We start from the raw sequence: 18,050 nt of genomic DNA on the forward strand, positions 1-18,050 counted from the left end.
GGGGCCTCCAGACCCACCCAGAGAGTGTTATTCCTGAGGCTGGCAAAGAGTAGAAGGGATGTGGTCCAAGCTTGAGAATTGGCCACGATAGACATAAACAATATGCTAGCATGACTAGGCCTGCGTGTCTCCCTAAGGATTGTAAGATCCGCTTTTTGTAATAAGTGTGTGCATAGGTGTAAATATAAAAAGAAAACCATAGACATACTCACTGAGGCTCTATGGTTCTTATGGGAACTCAAAACCAAAAGGCCTGTGGAACCCTCCAACAAAGCCTTAAAAACCCCAAAATCCATTACCTTGACATCTAAAACTACCCCTGCCCAGCCTCAAAACATAACGTCAGGAGGGAACATCACAAACATAGGTTGTTCTAGGACCTCAAGGTGCGGTGTTCAGAGCACAGTAACCCCCAACACCCTGAAGTGTCCTTAGCTGTGGCTGTAGTAGGGAAAGTTGCAGGCACACAGACTGTAAATACAGCCTCTGTTGTTCAAATAGGCTATGTGCACTTTCCTAAAAATAGGTTGCCTTCTAACAAACAGAAGTGGGCTAGTAGCGCTAGACTGCGTAGTTGCCTGTTGAGGAAATGAAAGAAAGCCAAACTATGGTGGTCATTCTGACCTCGGCGGTAAAAGGCGCCTACCGCCGGTCAGAAATCCTCCATAATCCCGCCGCGGTCGCGGAAACCCGCCACGGTCATTCTGACCCGCAGAAGGCAAACCTCCGAAAATCCGACCGCCACAACAGACCGCCAGACCAGCGGTCGGCGGAAAGGTGGAGGTGACCAAACCTCCACCGCCACGCCAACAGAAATACGCCCATCCCATTACGACCCACGAATCCACGCGGCGGTCATTCAAACGCGGTATTCCATTGGCGGGACACACCGGCGCGGTCAGAATACACACCAACGAACAAAACTCACCCACATTGGACGATTTGAATCCCACACACCTGATACACATACACACACCACTCCCACACACACAATACAATATAAAACACCCACCCACATCACCCACAAACCCCTAAGCTTACAAAATCGTAAAGAAGGCAAGAGCGAGACACCAGCATCCAAAACATAACAGCCACAGCCACTCAACACCATCACCCACACACTATCCACACACAAAACAACACACACCACCACACTCAACTCACTTAAATACACATACTCCACCCCACACATCATACACACCACCCCATGGCACCCCAAAGACAACCCCGCTTCACAGACGAAGAACTCAGGGTTATGGTGGAGGAAATCGTTCGTGTAGAGCCCCAGCTGTTCGGCACACAGATACAATACACCAGCATTGCCCGGAGGACGGAGCTATGGCAGAGGATTGTCGACAGGGTGAACGCAGTGGGACAGCACCCCAGAAATCGGGAAGACATCAGGAAGCGATGGAACGACCTACGGGGGAAGGTGCGTTCCATGGTATCCAGGCACAACATCGCCGTGCAGAAGACTGGCGGAGGACCCCCACCTCAACCCCCACAATTCACATCATGGGAGGAGGAAGTCTTGAACATCCTGCATCCTGACGGCCTCGCAGGAGTCGGCGGAGGAATGGATACTGGTAAGTTGAAGCTTCAATACTGCTTCCCCCCCACCTGCATGCCAAATCAGACCCCAACCCTCACCCCCATCCTCGAACCCCATCCTCACCCCCACCCTCACCCCCACCACCATCCTCACCCCCACCACCATCCTCACCCCCAACACCATCCTCACCCCCACCCCCACCACACCTATTCCCCGCCAATGTCTCACCATCACAACCCACTCATCCCAAAACCTAGGCCTGCATGCGTCCACTAAGCATGGACACCCATCACCAAAGCATGCCCAATGCATATACACATCCCCCCCACAAGCCACCCTCACCAAAGCCCCCACACACGAATGCCAGCACTTGGGGACACGAGAACCCACAGATACACCCATATGCGACACATTGAAACTATAACCATACCTCTATACCCCTGCAGGACCCGACCGTCAACACACCGCGGCGGAGGGGCCAGAATTATCCACACCCCCCACCCAAGAGGCCGTCAGCGATGACAGCAGCTCTGTTGATCTGGACACCGATGACCAGCCCGGACCATCGGGGACCTCTGGACAGTCGGTTCCCCTCACACAGGCACAGGCCACTATAGACCCTAACCCCTCTGGGAACACCAGCACAGCTCCCACCCAGCGGGCCCATGCCTCTGTCTCCAGGGCGCGTCAATCTGCGGTGTGTCTACCACTACAGGGCACCCAGGATAACCCACCACCCCAACAACAACAGGGACCTGGGGGCAGTGGTAGTGGGCACACCGGCCAGGGGGCAGAGGCCCAGGGAAACAGGGCAACTCGGCGGGCAGCTGTGCGACAGGGGGGGGAGGAGAGGCCCAGGGAACCCACTCTCCACGAGGTCCTCACCACCATCATGGGAGCATACAACCGCTCCCAGGAGACGATGGCGACGGTACTGGCCCGGTTCCAGGAGATCCAGGTGCTGCAGGAGGAACACTATCGGGGGTACAGGGAGAACATCCGAGCCATCAACACCACCCTGGTTACCATGGTAGGGCTGCTGCAGGACCTCGTAAACAGCAGGGCGGACACTGAACAACACCCAAGGGCCCCTGCCACTAGCCGGGACCAAGAACAGCCATCCACCTCCGCCGGCGCTAGTGGACAGGAGGCCCCCGCACAGCAGCAGCCCACCAGACCCCCACCTCCTGCAGGAGAAGAACCACCCCGCAAGAGGGCCCTGAGATCTCGCAAGACAGAGTAGGATGTCAAGACCCCCGCCAGCAATGGATACCACCTGATGTCATCCCACTGTCCCACATTGTCACCCTGTCCATCCTCGAACTGCCCATGCTCCATCTCTCCACAGGCCTCTGGACAATGCACCTGTGTGACTGTTACTCTGGACTCTGCCATGGACATTCCTTCACCATAGCCCCCACCCACTTGAAACCACCCATCCCATTTTGAGCACTTCAATAAACACCTATTTTGCACCAAAATATCAGGAGTCTGGCTGTGATTTCAATAGATTGTAATTGACATGACAGTGCAAATATGTCCTTGTACATGGTGAAGTCAACAAACAGCTGCCACAAAGCTGTAGTCCATGGGGAAACGAAGCACAGGACTCGTAGTGGGGACCCCAGATCTGAAATAGGGAGGGAAAAGCCAAAACTCAGTCATCATACACTGGGGCAAATAGACAGGCAGCAGAGATGCTGCAGAGTAGTTAACATTTACTAAATTATCTTTGAAATGTTACCTGTGTCCTATTGGAAGTACTGTTCAATGATTCTGTCCCTGTTGTCTGTTTCAGCCCCGTCGTCTTCCTCCTCGTCACTCTCCTCAGGTTCCACCGCTGCCACTACACCACCGTCTCGACCATCCTCCTGCAGGAAAGGCACCTGGCGGCGCAAAGCCAGGTTGTGAAGCATGCAGCAGGCCACGATGATGTGACACACCTTCTTAGGTGAGTACATTAGGGATCCACCGGTCATATGCAGGCAGCGAAACCTGGCCTTTAGGAGGCCAAAGGTGCGTTCGATCACCCTCCTAGTACGCCCATGGGCCTCATTGTACCGTTCCTCTGCCCTGGTCCGGGGATTCCTTACTGGGGTCAGTAGCCACGACAGGTTGGGGTACCCAGAGTCACCCACTAGCCATACACGGTGTCTCTGTAGCTGTTCCATCACGTAAGGGATGCTGCTATTCCTGAGGATGTAGGCGTCATGCACTGACCCTGGGAATTTGGCATTTACATGCGAGATGTACTGGTCAGCCAAACACACCACCTGGATGTTCATTGAATGGTAACTTTTTCTGTTCCTGTACACCTGCTCCCTGTCTCTTGGGGGAACCAAAGCCACATGGGTCCCATCAATGGCACCAATTACGTTGGGAATATGTCCAAGGGCGTAGAAATCACCCTTCACTGTAGCCAGTTCGCCCACCTCAGGGAAAATGATGTAGTTCCTCACGGATTTCATCAGGGCAGACAACACTCTGGATAACACCTTTGAAAACATGGGCTGAGACATCCCAGAAGCAATTCCCACGGTTGTCTGAAATGACCCACTTGCCAAGAAATGGAGTACTGACATGACCTGCACCAGAGGGGGAATCCCTGTGGGTTGGCGGATGGGGGACATCAGGTCGGGCTCCAGCCGGGCACACAGTTCATGGATAGTGGCACGGTTAAGACGGTAGGTCAGGATAATGTGGCGTTCTTCCATTGTCGCCAGGTCCACCAGCGGTCGGTACACGGGAGGATTCATCCGTCTCCTCGCCCAACCCAGCGGACGGTGCCTAGGAAGGACAACATGGAGCACACAGTCAGGCAACCCACAGGTACGTACTCACAGCTAGCACAGTATACGATTCTGTATGCAGTGAATGGCGTGTCTGAGTGGCTATGCAAGGCCTAGGCCTGTGTGACGCAGTTGAAATTGAGCCATGTGGGCCCTGGAAATGGCGGCTGCCTGACCTGTGAAGTGTGACAATGGGATGTGAGGTCAATGCGCTGGCGTGGCACACCGCGGCGGGCGGCGGCCGAAGACCGCGGCGCGAAGCCGCATTGGTTAACATTGAAGCCTATGGGTTTCAGGAGCCAATGGCGAAGGGCGCCGGCGGTGGCGGGACGCACCGCCGCGGTACGCACCGCCGCGGACGTGACCGCCATTTTCTATCTACTTATCCACTTGCGACTTGAACTTTCACAGGAGAGGACCTATACTGCAAGTGTTGCTGTGACCTCGGTCTGGAAGGGACAATGGCTGCTGCGACTGGGGAAAGGGCCCCTGCCTTCACTGGAGAGGAGTTGGAGAAACTTGTGGATGGGGTCCTCCCCCAGTATGCGCTACTCTACGGTCCTCCAGACCAACAAGTGAGTTTAATTCTATCTGGATTTGGGGCCACTGGCTGGCTTGGGGGCCTGGCGGGTATGGGGGGCATGTTGGGCCTGGCGGGGGGCCTGGCGGGGATGGGGGGCATGTTGGGCATGGCGGGGGGCCTGGCGGGGGGCCTGGCGGGGATGGGGGGCATGTTGGGCCTGGCGGGGGGCCTGGCGGGGATGGGGGGCATGTTGGGCATGGCGGGGGGCCTGGCGGGGATGGGGGGCATGTTGGGCATGGCGGGGGGCCTGGCGGGGGGCCTGGCGGGGATGGGGGCCATGTTGGGCCTGGCGGGGGGCCTGGCGGGGATGGGGGGCATGTTGGGCATGGCGGGGGGCCTGGCGGGGATGGGGGGCATGTTGGGCATGGCGGGGGGCCTGGCGGGGGGCCTGGCGGGGATGGGGGGCATGTTGGGGCTGGCGGGGGGCCTGGCGGGGGGCCTGGCGGGGATGGGGGCCATGTTGGGCCTGGCGGGGGGCCTGGCGGGGATGGGGGGCATGTTGGGCATGGCGGGGGGCCTGGCGGGGATGGGGGGCATGTTGGGCATGGCGGGGGGCCTGGCGGGGGGCCTGGCGGGGATGGGGGGCATGTTGGGCCTGGCGGGGGGCCTGGCGGGGATGGGGGGCGTTGGGACACTGGAAAGGAAAATGCTGAGTAACTTGAACGTGGTATTTCTCCCTCCCTGTACGTGTCACATAGGTCCGCGCCCATGAGAAGATCGGGATTTGGCGTGCCATCGCCAAGGAAGTCCGGGCCCTGGGGGTCCACCATCGACGGGGCACCCACTGCCGCAAGAGGTGGGAGGACATCCGCCGCGGGACCAAGAAGACCGCCGAGTCTCTGCTGGGGATGGCCTCCCAACGTAGGCGGGGTGCCTGCCGTCAACTGAGCCCCCTGATGTTCCGGATCCTGGCGGTGGCCTACCCTGATTTGGATGGGCGCGTGAGGGCAGCACAGCAGACACAAGGGGGTGAGTCCAAGCATTATCTACTCTGTTGTTGCGCAGTGGAGGTGTCTGGGTGGGGGAGGAGGGCTGTGGGTCCCCCTAGGCCAGGGCGATATCTGTAGGCTGGGCACCCCCGTAAGCCCCTGTGTCCCCAGCCACCACCCTCAGTAGTGTGTCAGTACAGCCATCCCTGGGCCGTGTCATCCATGGGTGCAGTTGACAACTCTAGGCGTATAGGGCATGTTCCACGGAATGCGTAGCGGACTCCAAGTGCGCAACTTAGTGCAGGGGGCATCTGTGTCTGTCATGTCCGCTAACTGTACCGGAGATCCATGTAATCAATATCCCTTTATTTCTCTCTCCCCCCCCCTTTTTGTTTGTCTTTCTGTGCTTGTGTGCATCAGCATCATCAGGCGGAGGAGAAGTGGCATCGGGGCAGGAGGGAGCTGCATCTCACATGGCCCAGGAGGGCCATGCCACAGAGTCAGACTGGACCAGTGAGACGGAGGGCGAGGGGAGCTCCACGACGGGGACGACTGGAGCCTGCAGCGACACGGACACGTCCTCGGAAGGGGGCTCCCTTGCGGGGGTGGCACCATCCGTGCCCCCCGCCATTACAGGTACAGCCGCCACCCAGCGCACCATCTCCGCCCTCCCAGCAGCCCCTCCGCGTTCGCCCCGTGCCCGCTCTGCCAGGAAGCCGGGCATCTCCTTCGCCCCAGGCACCTCAGGCCCTGCCCCTGTTACCCCCGCTGCCCTCAGTGAGGAGGTCATTGACCTCCTCCGAACGCTCATTGTTGGGCAGACTACCCTTTTGAATGCCATCCAGGGGGTGGAGAGGGAGGTTCATCGCAGCAATGCGTACCTGGAGGGCATTCATTCGGGTCAGGCTGCCCATCAGCGATCGTTCCAGGCTCTGGCCTCAGCACTGACGGCAGCCATTGTCCCTGTCTCCTGCCTGCCTCTACTAACTCCCTCCTCCCAGTCTCCTGTTCCTCTGCCTGTCCCACCCACACCATCAGACCAGCCTGCACACACCTCAACACCCAAGAGAAGCTCATCCAAACATAAGCACCACAGATCACGCAGACATTCACACACGCAACATTCCGATGCAGACATGCCAACAGTCACTACCACCTCTGTAACCCCCACCTCCTCGTCTCCCTCCTCCCTCCCTGTGACGTCTACACTCACACCTCCATTCACCTCACCATCAGCCAGTGTTTCCATCACCAGCACACCCTCCACTCCAGTCCGCACACGTGCAGTCACCACCCCCACTGCCATTTACACGTCCCCTGTGTCCTCTCCCACTGTGTCTGTCACCCCCTCTTCCACACCACACAAACGCAGCCACCCACCCACCCAACAGCCATCCACCTCACGACAGCCTATCCCTCCTGCACCTGCACCCAAAGACAGCAAACGTGACTCACCTACAACCACATCCTCTCCCTCCACTCCCATTCCCACTGTACCTACCACTCTCCATTGTCCCAAGAAGCTCTTCCTCGCCACTACTAACTTCTTTCCTGACCCTGAGCCCCCCCCTCCTTCTCGTCGGGGTAAGAAGAGCACCTCAGCCACCACCAGCCCTGCAGCCCCCTTGACAAGGGTGCAGGGGTATTGGAGCCCGCCAGCCCGCATGTCTGGATCTTCGCCCAGCAGCAAGGGGACAGCCAGCCCACCCCCTGGGAAGAGGAGCAGAAGGCGGAAGGGGCGCCGCAGGAGCCCGCCTTCTACATCCCCCCCGGACACCACCCAGAGACAGTCACCAGCCACAGCTCCAAAGGGAGGAAAGGGCCACAGGCCGACGACTAAGGAGGGCAAGGGCAGCAAGTTGGAGAGGTCAGGCAGCAGGCCTGCTGCCCAGGAGGAGCCCACAACCCCCATAGCCGCTGCCCCGGGAGGAACCGGCACAGCTGCCCCGGGAGAGCCCACCAGCCCCATAGCCGCTGCCCAGGGAGGACCCAGCCCAGCTGGCCAGGAGGGCCCCACCACCCACAGCCCAGGTGGGCAGTGAAGGAGCACCATCCCCGCTGCCCAGGAGGGCACCACCAGGCATTTAGCAGTTGGCCATAGACCGTCCGCCGTCTCAAGAACCGCTGAACTGGGCCCTTCAAGGCAAGAACCGCTGAACTGGGCCCTTCAAGGCAAGAACCGCTGAACTGGGCCCCGCCGTCTCAAGAACCGCTGAACTGGGCCCTTCAAGGCAAGAACCGCTGAACTGGGCCCCGCCGTCTCAAGAACCGCTGAACTGGGCCCTTCAAGGCAAGAACCGCTGAACTGGGCCCTTCAAGGCAAGAACCGCTGAACTGGGCCCCGCCGTCTCAAGAACCGCTGAACTGGGCCCTTCAAGGCAAGAACCGCTGAACTGGGCCCTTCAAGGCAAGAACCGCTGATCTGGGCCCCGCCGTCTCAAGAACCGCTGAACTGGGCCCTTCAAGGCAAGAACCGCTGAACTGGGCCCTTCAAGGCAAGAACCGCTGAACTGGGCCCCGCCGTCTCAAGAACCGCTGAACTGGGCCCTTCAAGGCAAGAACCGCTGAACTGGGCCCTTCAAGGCAAGAACCGCTGAACTGGGCCCGCCGTCTCAAGAACCGCTGAACTGGGCCCTTCAAGGCAAGAACCGCTGAACTGGGCCCTTCAAGGCAAGAACCGCTGAACTGGGCCCCGCCGTCTCAAGAACCGCTTAACTGGGCCCCGCCGTCTCAGGAACCGCTGAACTGGGCCCTTCAAGGCAAGAACCGCTGAACTGGGCCCTTCAAGGCAAGAACCGCTGAACTGGGCCCCGCCGTCTCAAGAACCGCTGAACTGGGCCCCGCCGTCTCAAGAACCGCTGAACTGGGCCCTTCAAGGCAAGAACCGCTGAACTGGGCCCTTCAAGGCAAGAACCGCTGAACTGGGCCCCGCCGTCTCAAGAACCGCTGAACTGGGCCCTTCAAGGCAAGAACCGCTGAACTGGGCCCCGCCGTCTCAAGAACCGCTGAACTGGGCCCTTCAAGGCAAGAACCGCTGAACTGGGCCCTTCAAGGCAAGAACCGCTGAACTGGGCCCCGCCGTCTCAAGAACCGCTGAACTGGGCCCTTCAAGGCAAGAACCGCTGAACTGGGCCCTTCAAGGCAAGAACCGCTGAACTGGGCCCCGCCGTCTCAAGAACCGCTTAACTGGGCCCCGCCGTCTCAGGAACCGCTGAACTGGGCCCTTCAAGGCAAGAACCGCTGGCCCTTTGGCAGACGTGGCAGGGCAGGATCTATCTCGGGCAGGGCTGCAGGATGTCCTCTGGCCAACTTGCCTCCTCCAGTGGCAGTGGGGTCTGTTATGGACTGTTTGGACTGTGGCTTTGCTCTCCCCAGGATGGCCCAGTGGGCAGGCCACCCACTGTATGGACTGTTTGGACTGTGGCTTTGCTCTCCCCAGGATGGCCCAGTGGGCAGGCCACCCACTGTATGGACTGTATGGACTGTGGCTTTGCTCTCCCCAGGATGGCCCAGTGGGCAGGCCACCCACTGTATGGACTGTATGGACTGTGGCTTTGCTCTCCCCAGGATGGCCCAGTGGGCAGGCCACCCACTGTATGGACTGTTTGGACTGTGGCTTTGCTCTCCCCAGGATGGCCCAGTGGGCAGGCCACCCACTGTATGGACTGTATGGACTGTGGCTTTGCTCTCCCCAGGATGGCCCAGTGGGCAGGCCACCCACTGTATGGACTGTATGGACTGTGGCTTTGCTCTCCCCAGGATGGCCCAGTGGGCAGCCCACCCACTGTATGGACTGTTTGGACTGTGGCTTTGCTCTCCCCAGGATGGCCCAGTGGGCAGGCCACCCACTGTATGGACTGTTTGGACTGTGGCTTTGCTCTCCCCAGGATGGCCCAGTGGGCAGGCCACCCACTGTATGGACTGTATGGACTGTGGCTTTGCTCTCCCCAGGATGGCCCAGTGGGCAGGCCACCCACTGTATGGACTGTATGGACTGTGGCTTTGCTCTCCCAGGATGGCCCAGTGGGCAGGCCACCCACTGTATGGACTGTTTGGACTGTGGCTTTGCTCTCCCCAGGATGGGCCAGTGGTCATGGAGTCCCCTCGTGGATCTGGCGTCGTGTACTCAAGTGCCTGAGGTGCCCCCCCTTCCCTTCCCCCTGAGGTGCCTGTCCTATTTTCTTTCTGATGCCCCTGCAGTGTTCTCTCCGTGGAGTTCTTGTCGTGGGACTGGGCCTTGCCCCTTTGCACAGGACCCCTGTGATCCACGGACAGTGGTTGGACTACATTTAGTAGCTGTATATATTTTGTACATAGTTTATTTATTTTTTGGGATTAATGGCGTACATATTTCAATATATCTGCCCGTTTATGATCTCTTCTTTTGGTCTTTGCATTATTTCGGAGGGGGGTGGTTTGTGGGTTGTGACAGTGATCTGTGGGAATGCATTGATGTGTGTGTTGTAGTGGGTGTGGGTGGGTGGGTGTGTGCCGGTAATCTTTTCCCTCCCCTGTGTCGTAGGTGCAGTACTCACCGATGTCTTCCGCGCCGCCGGGCGTGCTCCTGGTATATGAGGAGGAATAGGAGTGCGGGGATGACCTGTAACTCTGGCTCCATACTGCCGGAATCTCGCGTGGAGTGCGTAGAGGTGAGCGTTTTCCCGTTCATAGTCTGTTTCCGCCGTGTTCTTATCGGCGGTGCTCCCGCCCCGGAAAAGGTGGCAGATTGGTGGGTCGTAATAGGGTGGGCGGTACTTTGTCTGCCGCCGGGCTGTTGGCGGGAACCGCCGCGCTGTTTGTTTGTACCGCTGTGGCGGTCGGAGTGTTAAGTTGGCGGGCTGTGTTGGCGGTTCCCGCCAGGGTCAGAATGCCATTTTTAATACCGCCGGTCTGTTCGCGGTCCGACCGCCGCCTCTCCGCCGACCGCCAAGGTCAGAATGAGGGCCTATGTGTTACAAGGAGGCTGAAAAACAACGCAATGCAGAGCCTTAGTCCGCTGCCCCAGAATGACACTTTAGGGAGCCCACCAGAACGCAGTGATCCTCAAGCTGAGGATTCAGAACCTGTGTTTAGAAAGTGTGAGAAGGTACAGTCGTACTATAGAACAGTTTAGCGCTACAGAACACTACGAGGAATTCAGGTTTGTTAACCTAGACAGTACAAATTCCTCTGATCACTGTGTTTTAGCCATCCACCAAGCTGTACAAATAATAATAGAAAGGTTGTTACACGATGTGGGTCCTAATGATTACTTCCAACTGCATTTCAAGGGGCAGGGAATTGACAGTCCTTTGTTCACACGTAGAACACCCAGGGATGTGTTTGACCCTGTTGAATTTCTAGAGAATCTCTGTAAGCTGTTGCAGAGTAAAGCAGAAATAGTAGCATACAGGACCTTTGGAGTTAGAACCCTCATTGTCCGGGGTCACGAGGGTGGTGTTTCCAGACCTTTAAAGAGAATCTTGTATAGTCAGATCATTGGTAAGAAACAACACTGGTTGCTCAGTTTCAACACAGGAGCATCCAACACTTGTCTGGCTGCTAGCATAGTGGGGTTACTGATGGATCGCACTACGCCTGATGCTCATATTATGTCAAGAGCTGCTGAAGCCCGCAAGGCTCTGGAAATACCACACAACAGAATGGTCGGTTTCGGGGACTTACGGCTTTTTGTGAACCATTTTGCCCTTATGGGGAAAGTTCTTTACCACAGCGGTTCCTGGAAGTACTTCACAACCAGGGAGCATGTGAAAAACAAGACCATTTATGTTCTCCATCATGAAAACCACTTTTTTGGTATTTTGAATCTGAGGGGTTTTCTAGGAGCCAAGTACATGTGCCCCCCTGAGACCATATCTACAACACACAGAAAAATCATCAGTGTGAAATGCACTGTAAAATGTGTCAGAGGGATGGTTGTATTGAGGTAGCTGAACAGAAGGTTCAGTGCCGAATGTGTAATCTGTTTTGTTGCTTGCAAAAATATACAGCATACACAACAGACTTGCACGCTGCTTCCCTAAAATAGACTGTAGGTCTTGCGGACATTACGTCCTTTATCAGCATAAACGTAAAGGCATGAATTGTCCCAGGTGTAAGGAGTATTTTCAGGCTGGGACAGAGCACAGGTGTTGCATGGTTAAGGGGTGACATACCAAAACTGAAGACTACATAGTGTTTGATATAGAGTGTACACAGGAGACAGGTGTACACCAGCCTATTTACATTTATGCCCATCATCTAATTTCCGATGACAACTGGGAGTTTGAAGGGCGTACGTGTGTGAACGACTTCCTTGCCTCTTTTATGCAGCCTAAATTCACAGGGTATACTATGCTGGCTTAGAACTCTAAAGTGTACCACTCCTTAATGTTACAGGCCATGATTGGTGAAAAGATGGCTGTAGAACTCATAACTCAGGGCTCCAAATTGATGGTGTTAACAGCGGTGCCTCTTCAAATAAGGTTCATCGATACCCTAAATTTTCTACCTATGAAATTGAGTAAATTACCCAAAGCCTATGGTTTTCCAGGCTGCAAAGGTTATTTCCCCCACTTTTTTAACACATGGGCCAACCAGAATTGTGAGGGTCCCATGCCTCCACCCTCCAGCTACAGTGTTGAGTATATGATGTCTGCTGAGAAAGAGAGCTTTCCACAATGGTACGGTGAAAACTGTGAAAATAACGTTTTTCAAAACGAGTTGAAAGCGTACTGTCAGGCCGATATAATGACCTTGTGAAAAGCCTGCAATCGTTTCAGAGATGTAGTGGTGGAGATGACCAAACAGATGAGGGTTTTGAAGCCCAACACGCCCCAGATGACAAATACTGTAGAATACATAGACCCTTTGCAGAATATCACACTGGCTTCCATGTGTATGTCTATCTACAAACACATGTTTTTGAAACCATACAGCATCGTTATAGTACTGCCAAACCAGTATGATGGTAAACAGAAGTGTTATTCAACACCCTTGTTTCAATGGCTCAGGTATATCACGGACATAGAAAACATAGCCATTCAACACGCATTACAGGGTGGTGAATACCGATAGGGGCCTTATTTTCTTGATAGTTATGCCATAATTAATGGTGTGCCAACTGACTTTGAATACAACGCATGTTTTTACCATGGTTGTCTGCTTTGTTACAAACCCCACGAGTTTAACTGGCTGTTGGGCACCAAGTTTGAGCACTTACACCATCGTACTCTGATGCAGGCGCAATCTGTTAAAAACTGCAGCTTTGTAATGAGAACCCTTTGGGAGCATGAATGGTTAGATATGTTCACAACAGATGTTGAGCTTGTGACTTTCATTAAGAGTCGCCAGTTACCAGAGCCTTTGGAGCCCCTCAACGCTTTATTTGTGAGAGTACAAACGCTATACAGCGAAGGTGAGAAAATACACTATTACAACTTCAAAAGTCTGTCTCCATTTGTTAGCAAGAAAACGTTATACCCTGTAGGTCACCCAACCATCATATACAGGGACTTTAAGCCATACTTTGGGTTCATTAAATGCCAAATCTACCTGCCCCGCCCTCTTTAATTCCCGGTACTACTGTATAGAGTCAACTGTAAGCTAATATTCCCACTATCCGGTACATGGGCTGAAAGTAAAGAGACTAGCGTGTGTAGACACAGTGATGAGCAAAGGATGCTGACCGGTACGTGGTGTAGCATTGAGGTACAAATGGCCCTAAAGAAAGGATACAGGCTTGGTAAAATACTGGAAATATGGCACTTTGAAAGAACGACAACACAACTCTTTTCTAACTATATCAACCTGTTTCTAAGAGACAAACAGGAGGCTTTGGGGTTTCCAGAGTGGTGTGTTGATGAGGCCTCTAAGCAAAAGTACATAGATGACTACTGCACTCACGAGGGTATACGGTTGAGACCTGAATTGATCGAGGTCAACCCTGCCTGCTGCCAGCTAGCCAAACTCTGCGACCTTTGACCCTGTCACCAGGCAGGTCGCTCCCCCCATCTGCCACGCAGCCCCCTGTGGGTTGAACCTCCGTTGCCGCTTTTGCCGCCTGACTACTCGCTCCCTTTTTTCTGTACCCCTGCGCTTGGCTTCTGTGCCACTTCGCTTTTTCATTCTGTGCCCCTGTGTTTTGCTTTCTGTACCCCTGTGCTCTGTTGTCCCTCTCCCGCCGTCTTTTCCCGCCGTTTTTTCCCCAGGTTTTTCACCGGGTTTTTCCCTCACCGCTGAGCCCCTGCTGCCCGCCCCCTTCACTCCCATTGGCCGCCCCGCTCCCACCTCCCAGCTGCACCTCCCTCCCTCTGCTCTCATATGGAGGCCGCGAAGCGGCCACGCAGCGGCCGTTCGCAGCGGGCGCGCCGCTGGTGCGCCGCTGGTGCGCCTAAGGCAAGCCCGTCTGCGCCCGTCCGCGCCTGGACCACACCCAGCACCAGAACCCCTGGAACCCGCACCCCCGCAACGCCAGACTGCACTACGACGCAAGCACCCTCCACGCACTCAACACCAGACGAGACCACCCCTGCTACCGGGCCACCCCGAAACGCACCCAGGGGCCTTTCATCTGCTGGAACTGCATATTCACCAGCATCCAACCCTCCACACCACCAGCCAGAGAACCCAACCACCTCCGCTGCATCCTCCTCAACACCCGCTCCGCTCGCAAGCACGCCATCTAATTTTGGGACCTGCTAGACTCCACCGCCCCCGACGTCGCCTTCCTGAAGGAGACCTGGCTGAACGCCACCTCAGCACCAGACATCGCCATAGCCATCCCATAGGGCTACAAGATCTCCCGCAGAGACCGCACCAACGGAGTGGGAGGAGGAATCGCCATCATCCACAAAGACTCCATCAAAATCTCAACGAACACCGATGACACCCTCACCACCGCCGAGCACATGCACTTCCAGATCCACACCGACCACAACACCACCCTCAGAGGAACTCTCATCTACAGACCTCCCGTACCCCGCCCACAGTTCAGTGACACCATCGCCGACCTCATCAGCACCCACGCCCTCGTTTCCACAGACTACATCCTCCTCGGGGACCTGAACTTCCACCTCGAGAACAACAACGACGCCAACTCCACCGCCCTGATCGACAACCTCGCCAACCTCGGACTCAAACAGCTCGTAACAACACCCACCACGCCGCTGGACTCACGCTCGACCCCATCTTCTCCGCAAGACCCCACGTCTCCTTCAACCACACCACCGAACCACACTGGATCGACCACAGATGCGTCCACTTCACCTTCAGAAAACCCACCACACACCACTGCACCCAACAGCTACCACGCCGCTGCTGGGGCAAGGTCACCGAGGACCAACTGACTACTGCCCTCGCCCTGAGACCACCCACCTACCCCACCGACCCAGACACCGCTGCGACCAACCTCACACAGTGGATCAACGACTGCGCCAACACCCTCGCCCCTCTCAAGACCTCTACAACCAACCACACCAACAAGAAAGCCGCCTGGTTCACCGAGGACCTCCGGATCTCCAAGCACACCTGTCGGAAGCTGGAGAAGAAATGGCTCCACGACCGAACACCAGACAACCACACAGACCTCAAGAGCGCCACTCGCAGACAGCACCAACTCATCAGGACCGCCAAGAAGACCGCCTTCAAGGACCACCTAGACAACAACGCACACAACACCAAAGAGCTCTTCAGCATCGTGAAAGAACTCTCCAACCCCAGCTCCATCACCAACGACATCCCGCCATCTCAAGACCTGTGCGACTCCCTGGCCACCTTCTTCCACCGCAAGATCACCGACATCCACGACAGCTTCAACCCCGACCCCCCCGTCTGGTCCAGCGTCAGCGACGAAGACACCATCAAAACCATGAACTCCATCCACTCCGGATCCCCATTGGACCCCTGTCCTCACCACGTCTTCAACAAAGCCAGCGCAGCCATCGCGCCCCACCTCCGGAAAACAATCAACTGTTCCTTCGAGACAGCAACCTTCCAAGAAATCTGGAAGCACGCCGAGATCAACGCCCTTCTGAAGAAGCCCAAGGCGGACTCCAAGGACCTCAAGAACTTCCGGCCCATCTCCCTGCTCCCTTTCCCAGCAAAAGTGACCAAGAAGATTTTCAACAAACAGCTGACCCGCTACCTCGAAGTCAACAACATCCTGGACCCTTCCCAATCCGGTTTTCGCAGCAACCACAGCACCGAGACCGCCCTCATCGCCGCCACTGACGACATCCGGACCCTGATGGGCAAAGGAGAAACAACCGTCCTCATCCTCCTGGACCTATCAGCAGCCTTTGACAAGGTCTGCCACCGCACCCTATCAGCACGCCTCCATGACACCGGTATCCAAGAGAAGGCCCTGGCCTGGACCTCATCCTTCCTCTCCGGCAGAACCCAGAGCGTCCGCCTCCCACCCTTCTGCTCCAAAACCACTGAGATCATCTTCGGCGTCCCACAGGGATCCTCCCTCAGCCCAACACTGTTCAATATCTACATGGCCCCCCTCGCCCACGTCGCACGACAACACAACCTCAACATCATCTCCTACGCCGACGACACCCAGCTGATCATATCCCTCACCGAAGATCCCCACACCGCCAAAGCTAACCTCCACTGAGGAATGAAGGCCGTAGCCGACTGGATGAAGGACAGCAGACTCAAGCTGAACTCAGACAAGACAGCGGTCCTCATTCTCGGACCCACCCCATCAGCCTGGGACGACTCTTGATGGCCCACGTCACTAGGCACAGCCTCAGGACCCACGGACCACGCATGCAACCTGGGGGTCATCCTCGACTCCACTCTCTCCATGACCAGGCAAGTCAATGCTGTGTCCGCGTCCTGCTTAAACACCCTCCATATGCTCCGCAGGATATTCAAATGGATCTCCCTCGACACGAGAAAAAACATTACCCAGGCCCTCATCACCAACAGACTCGACTACAGGAACGCCCTCTACTCAGGAACTACAAACAAGCTCCTGAGATTACTCCAACGCATCCAGAACGCCTCGGCCCGACTCATTCTCGATGTCCCCCGCCGCAGCCACATCACACTCCACCTGAGAGGCCTGCACTGGCTCCCCGTCAACAAAAGGATCACCTTCAAGCTCCTGATCCACGCACACAAAGCACTGCACAACACCGGACCCACCTACCTCAACAACCGACTCAGCTTCCACACCTCCACCCGAAGCCTCCGCTCAGCCAACCTCGCCCTCGCCACAGTCCCCTGCATCCGAAAAACCACCGCCGGTGGCAGATCCTTCTCCTACCTCGTCGCCAAGACCTGGAACACTCTCCCCACCATCCTACGATAGACCCAGGACCTGCTGGGCTTCTGAAGACTCCTCAAGACCTGGCTCTTCGACCAGTAGGACCCCCCCCAGTGCCTTGAGACCCTCGCAGGTGTGTAGCGTGCTTTACAAATGCAGTGATTGATTGATTGATTAAACTCTTTATGAGGGAGATTTGCACTGAATACAAACTTGTTAAACACAACCATAATAACAGATCCTGATGGGTTGTTTAAATATCTTTTTGCCCCTGGTTATGAGGTGTCCAGTTGTGAGGTTATCGATGATGTGACCGCAAGTCTGTGTTGGAAGTACACTTAAGAGTACCCCGCAACGTATAACAATAGAAAAATATTCATAGCATGTTTCACAACCACTCACACCTGTTTAGAGCTTTACAGAGTGCTAGATAAACTGGAGGACAGATGTCTGTATCATGATACAGACTCTGTTATATTTGTGAGTAAAGTAGGTGATAAAGGGCGTCATTACGACCCTGGCGGATGGCGGAGAACCGGCGTTAAGACCGCCAACAGGCTGGCGGGCTTACCTTGGGGAATTATGACCATGGCGGTTACCGCCATGGTCATCCGCTGGTTCTCCGTTCCGCCCGCCGGGCTGGAGACCTGGGTCTCCAGCCCGGCGGCTGTCACTATACCACCGGCGGTATTTTGACCCAGCTTACCGCCGTGGATTTCCAGCGGTTTGAAGCTTACAGTCGTGGATTTCCAGCGGTTTGAACCGCCATGAAATCCATGGCGGTAAGCACTATCAGTGCCAGGGAATTCCTTCCCTGGCACTGATAAGGGTCTCCTCCACCTCCCACCCCCACCTCGACTCCCACCCCTACACCCCCCACCACTCCTGCCACCCCCCAAAGGTAGCAGGGCACCCCTCCCCACCCCAACCCCCAACATCA

This window comes from Pleurodeles waltl, chromosome 4_1, assembly GCF_031143425.1.
Source record: "Pleurodeles waltl isolate 20211129_DDA chromosome 4_1, aPleWal1.hap1.20221129, whole genome shotgun sequence".
NCBI classification, from domain to species: Eukaryota; Metazoa; Chordata; class Amphibia; order Caudata; family Salamandridae; genus Pleurodeles; species Pleurodeles waltl.